Below are 13,286 nucleotides of genomic sequence, written 5' to 3' on the forward strand. Positions count from 1 at the left end.
GTTAAGGTTAGTTTGACTTGAGCAGAATCAGAGTTTTTTCTTTTTCCTTTGGTAAACTCAATTAAATCTGAATTTAAAAATTGACTCATCAACATCCAGTACTTCCATCAGCTTATCTTTGATACCTGTTTTATTGGCCCATTTTTGTCTCCTTGTGACCCAAAACACAGAAAAGGTTTAGTAAGATGCTTTATGGGGATGCATGCATGTTGTAGTAATGTTTTAGGACACTTTAGCACCAGGCTATGTAGGCTGACCAATCAGTGTGAAGACTGAATTTGCCTGCTTCTGTTGTGGTGTTGCTGGTCTGTTCCTATTTGCATCCATATCTTGTTGCTTTGCTTAGCTTTCCCCACTGTGGTCAGCACATACCATAGCTGCACTATGTAAACTATTATTGATTGATGTATTACTTTGCCAGATAGTGTGGCTTGATATAACTTCTAATGTAACTTCTGAAAGTCCAATTTTTATATTTAAGTTTGCTGTTTTTTTAGAGTAGTAGTGTAGTAGTAATGCACCTTTGGAAATGCTTTCACTTTCCATGTGAGATTAGGTTAGTGAAGTGACCATGTCCTCAATTGGATTTCCCACTGTTAACCACTTCCTTGTATCATAATGATTCTCAACTTGAGCAACAAGCACTGCTTGTCCACTTGATGTTTTTGCATGTTTTTTTTTACCTGATGATATCATTTAATGTTGAAATTTGGGCTTGACTCGAATATTTGACTATTCAGATATATTCGTTTGTTGGGTAGCTATTCAGTTTTCAGTTTTGATATTTGGATGTTTGTTGTTTTGTTTGTGACTTGTCGTTTTCTCTAGTAGTCAAAAGTCAGGCTGCAACATTTTCTATAGTGTTGTGTTTCTTGCATGTCAGCTCTGTAGGCTGTTGACTTGCAGTGGATAAACTCGCCCAAAAAACACAACGCACGTCAGGATTTTTTCACCTGTGATCGCAGTAAACATGGCCACAGTAGGATACAAAAACAAGCAAGCTCCACAGTGAATGAGGTAAGAAAGTGACATAGTGAGCCAGTAGTATGAGAAGACAGAGCAAGGAAAAGAACTGCATGGATGAGCGAGGTAGACAGTGAATTTCAGTCAGGGACCACTGCATAGTGACCCTGGCAGTGAGAGCGAGAGAGAGACAGATGGCTTAGTGAAGAAGACAGTAAATGTAGAGTGGAAGTAGGCAAAACAAATGTTTTGCAAAGAATCAGCGCAATCATGAGAGGTTGTTCATCAGTCAGTCACAACGGTGCACAGAAAATCTAAGCCTGATAGGGCCAGTAGTTTCCAAGATTAGCTGTGGACGGGCCCCCATCCGGGCTCCAGCTTTGAATAATCTCTGTTGATTACCACCAAAGCTCAAAAAAGGGTATTCGGGACAGCCCCTAGTTGAAATGATACTAAAAATGGTGCAGAATCAGGCTAAATGTTTTATATTAGATGACAGCAGTAGCCAGATCAGTAGGATTGAAAGTAGGAGAGAAATGTATTTCCAGTATTTAGAAAAACATGAGCAGCAGTGGATTGATTTTTGTTTTTGAGTAATGTTTCCACTTCTGAGGTTGTGTAGGCACCTGGCAACAAATCAAGTGCATCTCAAGTGCTTTTGGAGCTCTGTTCAAATACATGAATCCAGGGCTGGACAGCTCCAGCTGTGAGGTGCTGTATCACTGTTGTCTTGGTGGTGGCCTGTTTCCCTCTGTCTTGTCCTGTGTCCTGATTTATCACCACATGGCAGACCTTTCAGTTTGAAAGCATCGCATAAATCATGTATCTTAAATCATGTCAGTAGTTCTTTTTGTTGTAAATGACAGCTGGCCCTCCTCTGAATATTAACTATGTAGACCAATGAGAACAATCTACGCCTTTGTAACTGTACTGCAGAATATCAAAAATCAATGAGTGTCTGCCTGTCTGCAAAAAAAAAAAAAAAAAAAAAAATCCCTCAATTCTTTAAAGATTTTGGGAGATGTGAGGTTTCTGCAGGACACCAGAGATGCGCTGGTTTGGATTTATATATTTTAGAATGTCTGAACATTAACTGTAGTGCAGTGAGGGAGCGCTGTAAAACCCCTTGTTAAAAAGGCTTGTTTGTGTAAAACATGGTCAGGTTGGAAAGAGAGAGAGAATGGGATGGGGCACAGTAGGCTTGTCTGGTAAAATCATTACATGATGTAAAACCTAAAGTAATTACCCATCAAATGAAATGGGTAATGTGCATATGAGGACAGCATGAGGACACCCAATTTCAATTTAAGTAGTAATGATGTGTGGACAGCTCACAAATGGATCATTCCTCCTAAGCATCCAGTGATTGATTTGATTCAGTTCACAAGCAAGTGCAGATTGTGCTTGTATATCTGATTAGGTGCAGGATTTCCATGGAAAAATCAGTCTTCCATCTGAAAAAGCATATAAAAGTTGTCCCATACCTGACATATTCCTCAGCCTATAATTAGGTTGGCACTAAATAAAGTGATTTGGACTGCATCGTTGCCAGTCAGCGGAGAAGCATGTCCCCAGCTGAATCTGTACGACCGCAGCCGCAGCAGCGTGAAGAGAGGCAGGGATTCACCTCAGTTGACTGTCAGCCTGGCAGAGAGACAATGCACTCCACATACAGTAGATCATTTAACACAACACAACAGTTAGCAGTGGCAGCTCAGAGAGGAAAAATATCAAGACTTCATTTTGGTCACTGCTGCTGGTATCTGTGGAAGATAAAGACAAAGCAGTGACTTCATATGTGTGTTCATATATATTAGGGCTTTAATCATGTAGAAGTAAAATTATTTTGATCTGTCAGATATTAGTCAAGGTGAGAGGATATTTATTGAATGTATTCATTGTAAGTGCTGTGGTAATCCGTTAAGCATGATGTCATCATTTTTGCGACCCAATTAACCTGTGCCACTTTTTTGATTTACACAGTTGTCTTTATTTATTCCATTTAATTAATATTATGTTTCATACTACTTTTTAGTTGAATCAAGTCTTTGATATGATACATGCCTCAAGTTTTATACCATTGCCTACTGACTGTTTGTGATGCAAGGCATAATTCCTAGTAAGAAACAAACAAAGCTATTGTGATGGACTGCACTATCCTCAACAAGCTGACTTATGGCATGTTACGGACTTAAGAAATGGTTTGTAACTGTCCAACACTATATCTCAGAGAAGGGGGTTGGCATGGTTGCTGTGGCTCAGTATATTACTTTATTATGTGAATAGGTTTTATACCCACTGCCACACAGTTTATGCAGCTTGAATGCATGTTTTATGTATTGTGTACATATAACCTACTAGTCCCAAAATATATTTGTTTCCCTGCAGGACAGCCACTCCTGGGCCTCTGTAGCTGGCCTGTGAGGGTTAGTAGCACAGGCATTTCAGTCATGCACATTTCAACTGGCCTCTTAGCGACCGCAGAGTACAGTAAATGTACAGTAAATGCTTGTCTTTCTAGAAAACATAAAAATAAATTGATAAAGTAGAACTGAAGTGGCTTCAAAGTGCTGCTCAGCGACTCCTCTGCTCCCTAACTGGAAAAGTTAATTGGGTTTGATAGAAAGTGCAAATATAAATGATGGTTAAAGTGATCTTTGTTGAAAGAAGTGCAGTAAACTAACAGAACAGCCCCATTTTCTACCAGTTGGACAATCATGAATAATTCCTTCATCATTTCGTTCGGAAAAGTCTATTTAAATAGTTGTTGAGAGCAGACAATTGAAAAATTGACTTCCTCTCTTCTTTAAGGACCAGGGGTGAAAGCAGCATTTTTATTTTTTTCCCAGTATTAAGTGGACCTTCCGCTGCCTTCCCCTCTCTCCCTCTGCAGTACTCACATCACTACAGCTCCACTCTCATAAATAGCTGCCACTGACAGGACAGCTACTTCATTAATACTCTGGCTGCTACTATCATGATAGCTCTATTCCCCTCATTTACACTCTCCTCTGCTCTGTTCTTTTCTTTTCTGCTTCACCCTGTTCTGTTTTGTTCCAGTGTGAGAAGCTGATCAGTCCAGAAGACTGTTATGTTGGTGTCAGAGAGAAGTTGTGCAATTCTATTAGCATAGTGTCAGCTGTAGCAGAGCTTCTGTGATTCACAGCCAGAGGCAACAGTTTTCTGCTCTGAGTGGGAGAGTGAAAGAAAAGGCTGAGAGCATGAGAGGACAAAAGGGATTGAGTAGGAGGGAGCTCTGAGGACTGTTTACACAAGTGAAAAATGTATCAAACAGCTCTAGTTGATGTTCCACCGGTGGTTAGATTTAAAGCCACTCATTTCTAATGATGATATCGCTCTAGCTAGAGGTGTGTTGAAACCAAATGTGCAAAGGTCCATGTAAGTAACAGAATAGCTGTGTGAAGTGATGAGCTTCTATACTTTTAATCACAAGTAACATTTGAGCAGCTTCTTTACCCGGTGACATTCATAGTGTCTTTCTGTTGGAGCTGTTACCAGTCTTGCACAAAAATTGCCCCATGTGTCAGTGCCTTAAATTTGACGTTTCTGTCTTTGTGTAAATTAGGCAGAGTCAGAGAGTGAGAGAGAGAGAGAGAGAGAGAGAGTAGTGCTGCTTGAAGCCAACTGGTTTTAGACAAAATGCTGCCAGGAACAAATTGGATTATGTGATTAGAGGAAATTATGTGAATTGGCAGAACACACTCTCAGCAGAAGTGAATCCGATCAAGTGACATATTCAAGTCAAAGTAATAACCTAAATTATAACCTAATAACCTACACAGTTGTCTTCATGTAGTCTTGGCCTATAAGACAGTGTGGCAGCCATATTAGCACCACAGACCCGCTCCATGACTGAGTTAACGGGTGTCAGCGTATATTTCGAATTTCGACACACATATATTGCTCATTTTTGTGTGACTTTATAGTACAGGATGTCAGGAGAGAGAGACTGGGAGACAGATTTTTAAAGGTCAGTGAGAATAACGGTTCAAGTTATTACAGCATGACAGAGTATTGATATTCTGAGTCATGATTCCTGCCTTTTACCAGCTGACTGGCATACAGCCCACGTTAAAATGCCCCCCACTTCCTCCCAGATGTGCTCAGTGTGATTCAGAGATTGACTCCTGTCAGTCTGGTACACCAGGGATTGTAATCAGTGTGATGGGACAGTTGGTTCTGCCAAGTGTTAAAACCCTTCTTTGATTTGTGTGTCAGCTGAGTAAGATATCCTAAGCAGTGAATGTAATCACACAGTTGACAGGATCACACACACACACACACACACACACACACACACAAAGAGGTGGTTTTTGGCTGTTCCCATTTCACTCAAATGTTCTCTTAATACCATCTGAAAGTGCAGATGTTTGACAATCAGATAGAGGAACAGGGAAATAGTAACTACAGCAGAGTCAGTCAGAATCAACACTCCGCTGCTCCATCCCTGCTCACTGTATCCCCTGCAAACAGCTGATGTTCTTTCACTATGTTATTATCATTCCCTGGTAAATAAACATTCAGGGTTTGTCCCCCATGCACAGGTTTTGGCTGCTGCCGAATCCTTTTCCCTCCAAAGTGCCAAAGTGAAAATAAGAGCAGCGGACAAACAAAATGTAAAACAGGCGTAGGGGTCTGAAGCAGTGGCTTGCTGTGACGTTTTATTTCTCAAAAGTGAGTAACGCCAAATTTAGCTGCGTTCTTCTACCATGAGCGAAATTGTTAATTTGTTGTGCTCGCAACAGCAGCAGACTATAAATTCATCTTATTTGTAGGTCCTAACAAAGTCTTAAAGTGCCTTGAATTCAGTTACTTAAAGTCAAGGTGTCAATCGTCCTCTATTGATAATTCGATTTTTACATAAAAATTTGTGATGAACCCATCAGATTTCTGGGGTTGATTCAGTTTTCTTTTTTTTTTTTTTTTTTTTTAAGTGTGATCAACTGGTCACCAATCTGATTGCCGACTGAAATTATATATTTGGTCTTAAAAGAAAAAAAAAAAGAAAAATAAGAATTTTGATCATCCTGGTCTCATATTTTTCTTCTAATGTGGGGGTTAAGATGTTTTCAACATTGTTAGATTTATTATTGGCGAAACTTGCAGGCATCCTAAAATTGGTATGGCTGATGCTACTTATAGATGACAACGTCCAAGAGGCATTGCCAAAGAACCGTATCAATCTTCCAAACTGAAATAATAAAACCGACCCACCCAATCTCAGATCCTCTTTCCTGTGGAACTTCTCGTCAGTCAGTAGAAAGAAGTTTCTCAATTAATGGAGTTGACCTCATGTCTGCTCTGCTGAGTCTTTCTATCTGAGTGGGGCTTCTATAGTGTCAGGGATTTCTTTTTTAGTGTTACCATGCAACAGACAATTCTGGCTGCTAATATTTCTCAGCAACAAAAAGAAATGGAGTTCTCTGAAGTAAGTCATTAGTGAACTGATGCAGTTCTACACACTTTGATGTTGGTAATTTGCAGAACTGACCCCAATAGCTCCAGATATTTTCTAATAGGGTATTCAGCAAGATACTGTTGATCCATTATTTCTTCACTAAAGCTTAGCCCTCTGTCTGTCAAAGGCAACATTTCTACCAGCCCCCTTCTGCTTGCCTCCTGCCTTCAAGTCCTTCTGGTTATTATCTGCCTTTCTTCCTCTCACTCTTTCCATGCTTCTCTTTGCTTTTCTCCCTCTCCCTCTTCCATGTTTCTCTGTGTTGTGTGCATGAACAATTAAGCACAAAAAGAGTTAAATTTTTTTCTCTTACCAGCCTTGCTGACAGAGAATCATACAACATAAATCTGGAAGCTGCGCAGTGCAGCCAGAGTTTTAGTTTTGATCACAGAACAATCCCACAAGCACTCAGCACTCCAGTTCCTCATCGTACTTCATATTATCTGGAACCCTTTGATGCCATGACTTGATCCATAACATAAAGGTGCTGACGGACTGTGAATAATTCACTGTAGTACTGTGTTATATGCATCAATGTACCATAGTAAAATCTTGTTTTTACTCTTTCCTTCTCTCTCTTTTTTCTTCCAGATATTTCCAGAATATCATACTATGCTGGTGAGTAACATTTTTAAAACATGTCTTTCCCTTAGTTTAGCAAGAGGTCCAATGAATAAATCTTATTAAAGGTGTGTGTTGGGTCAGCTGTCCACCAGTGGTGGAATGTCAGCATTTAAATATGGTGGCTGTATGGAGAACATTTGTTTTTTTCCGGTTCATTGTTCTTGATGTGCATGCAAATTTTCATCTCAAGGATGCACTATAAATTTCATTTGAATTTATTATCTTATTATTTGCTCTTGACAATCATACCTGGCCATACCTGCCATATCTTGGCATGGAACGAGAGATAGACCTAAATACATTCAGAAGTATAAATAGACATTTGTTTGTCTGTTACAGTTTTGGCAGCCATTCTAATTACTGCCAGGTACCTGTTGGTCCTCTGCCAGCATATCTCTATAATGTTGAGCATTTGGTGTTTTTAGCCATGAATTAGTAATTCTGCAGAAGGGCACCAGCATAACTTTCATTTTCTTGCCAAGTTACTAATTGGCAGATCTTATGGCAGCCAGAGTGCAGGCTGGCCAAACTCTGTCCATCTATGGCCAACAACAGCCCTGCAGATAGCATCACTGCTGCTGATGGGAGTCACAGCTCATTCTGAGGATAACATCCAGCTGCTGCAGCTCTGCTAGAGAGGAATTACAGTTGGAGACACAATGTATGTCACAGCAGTTTAAAATGATGGTGAAGTGCTGAAAACAGAGCAGACTTGTTTCTAAATAAAATTGGAATATGAACTTGACTATGAAAATTGACTCCTCAAGAGTATTATGGCGCTGAGGCCATTTTCCAGTCTATTAATTAAATTGTATGGTGTATTAAGAAATATGTCATTGTACTCAAACACAGCAAATACTAAGAAACAACCTATAAATTTAAAATACTGAAATATCAATGTGTACTATGCAGAAGTTTATATTACTGCTGCAGTATTCATCAGAATAATCATATTTATTTGTCATTATTGTGCCCTCAGTCCTCATGGAAACCTACATCCTACATGCCTTAACTTCTGCTTTGACACATTAGTGGCATTGTAGCCTCAGTGCTAAGCTGCACATTTAGGGACTGGTGTTCTCCAGCAGGTGAAATATGTTCAGAGAGGAAGAGGGGGAGAGAAAACAGAGTGAGGACAGAGGGCAGCAGAGACCCACTGTGGCAGAGAGCGAGAGAGAAAGCGAGAGAGAGAGAGTGAGAGAGAGCAAGAGAGGAGGAGGAGAAGGGAAATAAGTGTTGTAAGTGGCGGTGGGGGTTGGAATTTGTTTGCTGAGGGGTTGAGTTGTGATCCGTGTGTTTGTGTGTGTGTTAAATAAAGTTAGAGAGCTAAATAAGAGCATTGTCTTAATAAGAATTGTCCAATCCGCTCTCTAAATCTCTGCTGCATCAAGACTCAGTTACATCTCTCTCTCTCCTCCTCTGTCTTTCTCTGCCTCTCCGTCTTACACACACACACACACACACACACACACACACACACACACACGTCCTCCCCTCCCTCCCTCTGCTTGTTAGTGAGCTGAGCAGGTTTTTCGCAGCACGGTCACAGAAGCCTCTATACTGAAAACACAGCAGAGGAGAAACACTTGGCTCACGCATACACACATACACATTGAGCGTCTCGCACACACACTCCTTCCCTCGGTGACACTGACTCACACACTCTCGTACTTTCTCACATACACATTTCACATTTCTACTTGCTCACACATAGACGATGCTGCTCTTTTGCTCTCGCTCTCTCTCTGTCACACACACACACTCACACACACACGCGCGCGCTTTCTAGCATATGCAGTCGCTCTCTTGATTATGCACGCACTCTCACTCTACAGCCTATTTGTCACACTCATTTGGACTGCTAAACGATTGCGTTGGGTATAGTGTGTGTGTATGTGTGACTGCGGCAGTGTTTGTGTATGATTGTGAAATGAGCATGAGGGGTGGCTCTTGTGATCTGATGCTTTTCGGCTACAACAGAAGAAAACCTTCAGAAGCCAGATAGACCGGCACACAGCTGACTGACGGCCAAACGGAATTACTGCATCATTTTTTCCCGCTCACTCCTGCAGCATCCTTTTTTCCTCTTTTGTTGTTACTCCGACTTGTCTTTTCTTCTTTCTTTCTTTGCATCACTATTCATTTGTCTCTCTCTCTCTCCCTCTCTCTCTCACCTGCTTTGACCTGGTTAGCTCCTGCAGGCAGAGAGCATTGTGGGAAAGCTCCGAAGGATGTGAGGCTCAGCTTCTCCCTTGGGTCTCTCCTCTTTCTCTCTCTCTCTCTCCTCATCCCTCAGCCTCTCTCTTTTCATCTGTTTCTTCTCATCTTTCTTCCTTCCATTCTCCATCCCTCACTCGCTCGCTCTCATTCATCTCTCCTCCTTTGCTCACCCCTTTCGCCTCTTTGTCCTTCCCTCCTTATTTTCTCTCTGTTTGCCTTCCCTCGTACTTCAGTCGCTCCCCGTCTATCTCTCTGCCTCACTATGCTCCATTTCTCTACGCTTCTTGTTGTCCTCCATTCTCATCTCTTTCTTCCCTGATGCTAGAATCTTTTTCTTCTTTCTCTCGTCCCTTGTTTTGTTTTTTTTGTTTTTTTGTTTTTTTGTTTTTTTGGAACAAAATTGTGGAATTACACAACGGAACTACTACCTTTCCTGGATTTCAGTCTTTGCCAATTGACTTATTTGTGCGGACTCTAAACTTTGCCACCGAGAGCCGTCTTTGTTGCTCTGTAACATGGCTATTGGATATTGATCGCTGGACCCTGTGACTTTTGATTTGTAGCTGCAAGCCAATTGTCTTTTGCCGTAATCTTTCAGTCCTTGGTTTCTTTGAATTTCACATCAAGAATTGATTAATTGGATAACCGCTCCTGGCTGAGGACCTAAAATTGATGCTATGTGAGGATTTTCTGGGCAGCGGCTGGCCTTGCGGATGGAGCAGTCCCCCTCCAACTAAAGGAGCTGGTTCAAGCTCTTGTGTGTATCCGCCCTGCTGAAGTATCCTGAGCAAGACTTGGTGCTTTCCTGTAAATGACCCTGTGCTCTGACCTCCCTTGAGGTGGGATGTAGGAAGAGAAGTTGAAAAAGGTTTCCTGCCGGGCTCTAGGATCAAGGCATTGAGGATTGATTATGAGGACTTAGACTTAAAGCTACTTCCTGAAGCCTTGACATAAAATGATGTTTCAGCAAGCCTTGGGAGAAGTGAGTGGCAGCCTTTGAAGCCTTGTTATCAGTGCCATGTTCAGTGGCTTGGGCTTCTGCACCAGACAGGGTCTTTTAATGGTTTTAGTATCAGATCTTTTTGTCTTTTCTTAAAAGAAGGTCTGTACGTCAGATCAAGTTAAACTCAAAAATGGTAAATTATACATATCAAGCTAGCATGGCTGTTGGGAGCTAAGTCAAAAATGCATGTCACTATTATTTAAAGGTAAAATCACATCATTTTGACACCCACAACCAACTGAGCTTGGAAGCTGATGATGGGCCGGTGTGGCTGGGGAGCAGTGCTGTGGCTCGGCTCCTGCTGCCAGTGAGACCTGAGGAGAGACAACAGACTGGTACATTTTCTACCTCCTGTGGGTGAACTTGCTGTGTCACCAGATTTGACAGTGCAAAGGATATTCTGCTTCCTCTTTCCAGTCCAGGGCTCTCACTTGGCCGTTGCTGTGGCGGATTAACTTACCATCCTGGGACACTAAATGTGGTTGTATTTTTTTTTTTTTTTATCTTTTTGCATTGTATTACCTTCTGATGTATATCATGGGGTGGCTAAATTTTGCACACCAGAGGTTTTCACCCCTGAACTGAAAGACAGCCCCGTTGCCAGCGTAGCAGGTCGCAGCTGAATGACCTTTTTATGAATGCATTTGTATCTCTCTAGTTCTCTTTCATTCGTTGAGCCAATTGATGCACCATTTTTTTTTCCTGAATTGTGATATAAGCCAGGTTAGTGGCTGGGCTAGCAGGTCTTAGCCCTTGGCTCTATGCTGTTGTCTGAGCCCAGCAGTGGTGTCTGGGCCCTGCGGCCAGGCCTGGAACAGATTTCCCTGCGGAACAAATGGAGAACAGCGGCTGTATCCCGCTCTGCTGGAGCAAGGGGGCCTGCATCTACGCACAGCACCCCCTGCCAAGTATGTACCAGATACTTACAAATTTAATTCCAGAAACATAGCACATACAGTATGTACTTACATGCACTCTTGTTATCAGCAGTGTATTTGATTCACAACTAAGTGGTACTAGTTTGTCAATGTAAGCTTTTCCTTCATGCACATTTCAAATATCTGCACCTGGGTCAAATTATTCACAATGAAATATATACTTGGGTACTTACTCATGATATGCTGCAAAGTACCTGTTCACAATACCACTACCAAAAACAGTTTTGGATTAGTTGAATTTATTACTGTGGAACCTAAATCAGACAGTAGGCATGGTGATTTGTTCTTTTCTCACTCCTAGCTTTTGGAAGGGTTTAGAGTGTAACAGTTTCACCAGCACACAGTGTTTGGTGGTTACATCAGCAGGCAGATTGGGCTTACACAGGTACTGTATTGGGTTTTGAATATCTGAGACTATGCATTATGCTTTAGGACACATTTTTGAAATGATATCATTAATTCAGGAGTCTTGTGTATGTGCAGAACTGTTTTGCATAATATGTTGAGGTTCAAATCTTTTGTGGTTTTTCTTTGGAAGATGGATTGGAAGATAAAACACCAGGTTTTATAGGTTGGTCCATGGCTGTTTTGTGTGTTTGTAAGTGGAATCAAAATAGTATTGTCTGCAGTAAAGGAGAGTTCTCTTTCTTATTCATATTGCTCTATGACTGTTTATGGATCTTAAGCATCTACTTTACTCAACTCTCATATTCTTGTACATTTTCAGATTCACCAAGATGGACTTGATGGTTGTTGTGTCTTGTGTCTATTGTTACTGTGAGCCACACTACATCACACAACATACATCAGACTGATACTGAACTGCTTTCAGTTCATTTATAGTCATGCTGAGCTGTAATTGGGTGGTGTGTCTTTAGCAAACTGGTATGCTTTGATTGGTTAGCGAATCTGTTGGGGGAGATGGTGGGTTTAAGTAGGCCAGGTAGCTCTGATGTCACTGGAACAGTGTAGAACACACGCACACATACACACAAACCTATATTTATCTCCTTTTTTAATTTATTCAGCCATACAGAAGCAGCATTTAGACCACCATTGAATGCTCGTGCGCACATACACATGTACACACACACACACACACACACACACACACACTTGACCAGGATGAGAGAAAGATGAGATGGAGGAAGAAAGGGAGGTAGGTCGATGGAAGTGGAGGATCAAATGGAGATGTAAAGATGAACCAAAAGGTCTGTCCGTGCAGGAGAGGAGTGATGGGAGAAGATGAAGAGGAGTGGGGGGTGGAGAAGATAAATTAAGAAGGTCACATGAGGAACAAGACAGATGCAGGGCTATGAGAGAAGGGGGGTGAATGTGAGGAGAGAGTGGATGAGGAGAAGAAGAAAGGATGTTGAAAAAGTGAGAGAGAGGTGTAGGCTCCCCCAGGCTTGTACTAACCCCAGTAACCCAGATACCAGTTAAAGGAGATAGACGGCCTTCTGCTGCCGCTACGGGAGAGACTGAAGCTCCAGTCCTCTGTGCTTTAACAGGCTGACTGTCAGCCAGCGGAACCCCATTGAGAGGGGGGGTGGTGGGGTTGGCTCAGTAGCCTGCTCCCCTGCTGGCTGCCTGCATGGCCTAGTTGATTTGATTTCTTCTTCTCTTTGTGTGTGTGTGTGTGTGTGTGTGTGTGTGTGTGTGTGTGTTATGGTTTTAGGAGTTTAAGGCAAGAATTGGTGCAGTTGTATGCAGTGTGAGATACTCCTCTCTGCAATGCTACGCATTGCACTAATTGTCAAGCTTGTATTATTATTAATGATCCATGTTTTTGAATGTTTTTTTTTTTTTTTGTATTGCCCCAAATCTGATTTTGCAAGCTATTCACTAATGTAACTAGAAGACACTAGAGAGAAGGCAAAGCTCCACCAACAATACACAGATCTACAACTTTCACAACCACAGACCTCTTAACAGTTGATGCTTGTTCATTGTCTGTGTTGGGGGTGTGAATTTTAAACAACACATCACATGAACTCTTTGACGTTTAAATTGTTTTGCAGGGACCACCTTTTAACATTCTGGCCAGGGACTGTAGGTA

At 41.6% G+C, this 13,286-nt stretch overlaps 1 protein-coding gene across 5 annotated transcripts in view; it reads left to right on the top strand.

Moving 5' to 3' along the window:
* Nucleotides 1–13,286, top strand: part of LOC115373323 (focal adhesion kinase 1-like) — a 92,769-nt gene that overhangs the window by 15,883 nt on the left and 63,600 nt on the right. For all 5 annotated transcript variants that reach the window (XM_030071645.1, XM_030071646.1, XM_030071647.1 and 2 more), the window contains one exon: nt 7,034–7,060. The gene's annotated coding sequence lies outside the window, so the exon portion shown is untranslated. The remainder of the gene's footprint in view (nt 1–7,033; nt 7,061–13,286) is intronic.

The sequence above is a fragment of the Myripristis murdjan genome, chromosome 16 (genome assembly GCF_902150065.1).
Source record: "Myripristis murdjan chromosome 16, fMyrMur1.1, whole genome shotgun sequence".
Lineage (NCBI taxonomy): Eukaryota > Metazoa > Chordata > Actinopteri > Holocentriformes > Holocentridae > Myripristis > Myripristis murdjan.